Source organism: Ostrea edulis, chromosome 10, assembly GCF_947568905.1.
Source record: "Ostrea edulis chromosome 10, xbOstEdul1.1, whole genome shotgun sequence".
In the NCBI taxonomy this organism is placed as follows: Eukaryota; Metazoa; Mollusca; class Bivalvia; order Ostreida; family Ostreidae; genus Ostrea; species Ostrea edulis.
The window spans coordinates 8,114,195-8,119,194 of record NC_079173.1 but is presented as its reverse complement, the minus strand read 5'-3'; the positions used below and the strand labels follow the sequence as shown (position 1 = coordinate 8,119,194).

Below are 5,000 nucleotides of genomic sequence, written 5' to 3'. Positions count from 1 at the left end.
CTTTTAAATATTTATTTAGTTTCAATTTAATATAAATAGTTTTTCTTACAGATATGCAGTTGTAGAAAAGAAGATTTTTGAAAATTGGTAAATATTTGGCAGTCCCCCCACCCCTAAACATAAGGCCCTGGGGGTGCAGGGGTCCTGAAATTTGGAGTGTGTGTCCCCCTTTCTCAAAGATTCTTCATTCTAAACTTGAAAAGATATCAAGAAGATAAAAATATTTTCAATTGTTAAACACATGATGATAAAATCAGATCAATAGCAATAGGTCACTCAGATGACCTACATGTAATTCAATTCTTAAACTAATCACAAAAGTTCTAAAATTGTGCAAGAAATAACCCTAACTCATCAAAGAACTAAAATCAGAACTGACTATTGAGTCAAAATACCCCACCCCTAGCCTATACCCCCTGAACACACCTTATCTAAACAAATCCCGAGCAGAAGAGAATGAGCATCTAAACATCCCGCTCTGTTCTACTAACATGTGATGTCAAGTTTGAAATGTTGGAAAATGGTACATGACATTTCCCAGCTTGATTTCTTGACTTCTGAAACCATACAAAACACTATGCCTGTTGAATAATTTCTGTGAATAAAAGTCAAACACCAAATACATCTTTAAACAAACTTTTATAAATCATTCACATAAAAACACAATAAATAATTAAGCGAATCACTGAAATATCAATTATAAAATTCAATAACATCCAATAGCACATAATAAACTGTTGATAATAGATCTGTACTATCAAGTTCAACAACTCTGTATAGAATAATACCTGTCAGGTCCTCGAATACGTGTTATAGCAAGATAACCCACTCACCCCTAGTTACAGGTATGCAAACCCATATACATGTACCTTATTTACAGGTATGCAAACCCATATACATGTACCTTATTTACAGGTATGCAAACCCATATACATGTACCTTATTTACAGGTATGCAAACCCATATACATGTACCTTATTTACAGGTATGCAAACCCATATACATGTACCTTATTTACAGGTATGCAAACCCATATACATGTACCTTATTTACAGGTATGCAAACCTATATACATGTACCTTATTTACAGGTATGCAAACCCATATACATGTACCTTATTTACAGGTATGCAAACCCATATACATGTACCTTATTTACAGGTATGCAAACCCATATACATGTACCTTATTTACAGGTATGCAAACCCATATACATGTACCTTATTTACAGGTATGCAAACCCATATACATGTACCTTATTTACAGGTATGCAAACCTATATACATGTACCTTATTTACAGGTATGCAAACCCATATACATGTACCTTATTTACAGGTATGCAAACCCACATTATGATATACATGTACCTTATTTACAGGTATGCAAACCTATATACATGTACCTTATTTACAGGTATGCAAACCTATATACATGTACCTTATTTACAGGTATGCAAACCCATATACATGTACCTTATTTACAGGTATGCAAACCCATATACATGTACCTTATTTACAGGTATGCAAACCCATATACATGTACCTTATTTACAGGTATGCAAACCCATATACATGTACCTTATTTACAGGTATGCAAACCCATATACATGTACCTTATTTACAGGTATGCAAACCCATATACATGTACCTTATTTACAGGTATGCAAACCCATATACATGTATCTTATTTACAGGTATGCAAACCCACATTATGATATACATGTACCTTATTTACAGGTATGCAAACCTATATACATGTACCTTATTTACAGGTATGCAAACCCATATACATGTACCTTATTTACAGGTATGCAAACCTATATACATGTACCTTATTTACAGGTATGCAAACCCATATACATGTACCTTATTTACAGGTATGCAAACCCATATACATGTACATTATTCACCAAATCTTGAGGCTGTCAATCTCCACATTCTCTCTTGAAACCATCTAGGATTCTTCTCTTGTCCCCTCGTTGCAATCTCGATAGACTTTACTTGATTTTCATCAACCTAAAATGATAATTTCCAACAAGTTTTATCATAAAAACATAATCAAATCAACAAGAGGCCCATGGGCCACATCGCTCACCTGAGTCACTGGTCCATATCAGAAGATTTTCCATATCTATTTGCATGTAAAACCGTAGTCCCTATTATGGCCCCAAACCTTCCCCTGGAGGTCATGGTTTTTGCAAACTTGAATCTACACTATGTCAGAAAGCTTTCATGTAAATGTGAACTTCTTTGGCCCAATGGTTCTTGAGAAGAAGATTTTTAAAGATTTTCCCTATATATTTGTATGTAAAACTTTGATCCCCCTATTGTGGCCCCATCCTACCCAGGGGGGCATGATTTTAACAAACCTGAATCTGCACTATATCAGAAAGTTTTCATATAAATCTCAGCTTTTCTGGCTTAGTGGTTCTTGAGAAGATTTTAAAAGATTTTTCCTATAAATTTGTATGTAAAACTTTGATGCCCTCCTTGAGGCCCCATCCAATCCCCGGGGTCCATGATTTTAACAAACTTGAATCTGCACTATATATATATATATAAAAAAAAAACCAAAACAAAAAACAACAACTTTGACCCCCTATTGTGGCCCCATCCGATCCCCCGGGGCCATGATTTTTTTTAACAATTTAGAATCTGTACTATATCAGGAAGCTTTCATATAAATCTCAGCTTTTCTGGCTTAGGGCTGTTCCATTAAAACATATGAGGTACCCGGGACGGCAATTAAAAAAAAATCTATGGGTGCTTGTCATTGGTAGAAAATTGCATCTATGGTGGGTACCTACTGCCAGAAAACTGCATCTGTGGGTGGTTGTTTTGATAAAATCTTTATTTTTTTTTTTTTACCGAAACTGAGAGGAATGCAACAAGAGAAGGGAAGGGTTGAAAGTAGAATGTGAAACAAACGCCGTTTTCTGTCTTCATTTTATCTCGGTCGATGAGGTTCCGCGATCCGGTTATCGTTTCGGTTTGACTCTAAAATTATAGCGACCGGAAATTAGGATTATCTCCCTTGTCCAAAATGGAACACGAAACATGCTCGTGGTCCATTGAAACGGTTTTTGATTTTTTTTATTTAGCTGCAATAATGTAGCCCTGTCCATTTTTTTTTTTATTCTGACGTTTTCGGGATGAGGCTACAACTCCATAGGATCTCCGTAATGGTGCAAAATAATTTTATGAATAACCGATAATAAACTGTGTATTAGTCCCAAATGTTGTTTACACCAAAAGGCCAATGGTGCTCCGGCATGTCTAATAAAGGTGTTTTTCATTAATTATAATGCACAGCATGCAAAATTCTTCTTCTGCTCCGCCATGCTTGTTATCGCAAAATCTTGTAGGTGGATCTAATGAAAAAGCTTAGCATTGACAATCGGCGCGAAAATGTAGTTACTTGAACCACTTCGACAAAGAAAGGAAAATCATATTGTTGCAGTCTGCTGTTCGGTTTTTAACTTGATATTAAATTTAAACCTTTCCAATACCGACGAAATAGCTTTCGCCTCCATACTTGTCCATTGATGTAAATACTACTTTATATGGTATATGCAAATGACTTGACAATCGGAAGTTGAAAGTATTTGATGAGAGTGACACAGATAGATTGTCAAGCTCAGATCTTGCACCTATCAGTAATCTTATAGGAGTAAGAGAAGACAGAATAGTGAAGTATGTTGAAGATGTCAAAGAAAAGGAACGAAATAAACTGGAGCAGAAGAATTATTAGATAGTTTTAAAGACAGTCCAACATTGTTACTAACAATTGCTGAGTTAAAGGTAATGCACACACACTTTCAAAAGCCAACACACACTGGAAGAAAATCTAAGGCAGACTTTTAGTTACTGTGGACAAGGAAATCAAAAGTATAAATATATCTGATACTTCTTTATATGAGACACTGGAAAAACTTTTCCCTCAAAAGTTTAGGAAGTCAAAATCGTGACATTGAATTTCAGAAATTTGCAGCTAGTTTTAACTATCATTTTATAGACATGGTTTTGAATTCTAGGTATTTGTTACCGATGTATACACAAGTCAGTGACTTTTTTTAAAGCAATATGCAATGGCCTTTCTTGAACAGTCATATTACAATTAAATTTGACAAATGCTTTATCCAATTTTTGAATAGCCATTTTTATAGAATAATTGTCTTTGTCAAGTTGGCAACTTATTCGGATTGGCATTATTATTTTCAATTTTGTGTCCACCCTGGGTGATTTGGTATGTAAAAAAGTCGGTGATTGTTGTGTAGCATGCCAATTCAAATAATTGACTTAATGTTGGAGTATAAAGTACCAAAGTTAGAGTTTGGACAATCTATATAGTTTTGGTTGTGCACTGTTTTTTGTATAAAGATTAGAACTCTATTTTGTGTTGAAGTTTAAAGAATATTTTTCAATCATTAAAACTTGTTCTACCTGTTCATATTAGTATTTGTCATCTTATGTTGAACTATGACTACAGAATTATAGATTTAATGGGGTTACCCAACACCATTACTAGCATCAATTTCCCTCATTTAATTTTCTTTAAATTTTGTTTTATACTCATCTACTTTGACCAATGAAGGAAAATTTATATTAATTTCAAGAAATTTCAACCACGCATTTTCATTTGAATAATTTCAATAGATATATACATGTAGAAATTTCATCAAGCAAACTTTTGATCACTGAGATGCTCTAATTTGATATCAAATCGAATTAAAAGGTTTAGCTGATTTTTACAGAGTTATTTCCTTTGGGTGTTGGGTAACACCTTAAATACACAAATTTGGAGAGGGATATAAAAGTCTTCAACTGTCAGAAATGGATCAAGTCCTTCAGCTTTTTATTATCGTTTTCCCAAAGAAATTGTCATTTCATAACATCCTTGTGAACAATGCAATGAGCCGTAGTGTAACAAATATCTAAGACATCAGTGTTGCAGAGACACATTTTCTTGTTTTTTAATACCGAAAATGCTAGTCAATTTTA

At 34.0% G+C, this 5,000-nt stretch overlaps 1 protein-coding gene across 1 annotated transcript in view; it reads right to left on the bottom strand.

Moving 5' to 3' along the window:
- The window catches only part of LOC125666711 (tubulin alpha-1A chain-like), a 22,615-nt gene that overhangs the window by 16,619 nt on the left and 996 nt on the right, over positions 1 to 5,000 (bottom strand). The window lies entirely within an intron of this gene.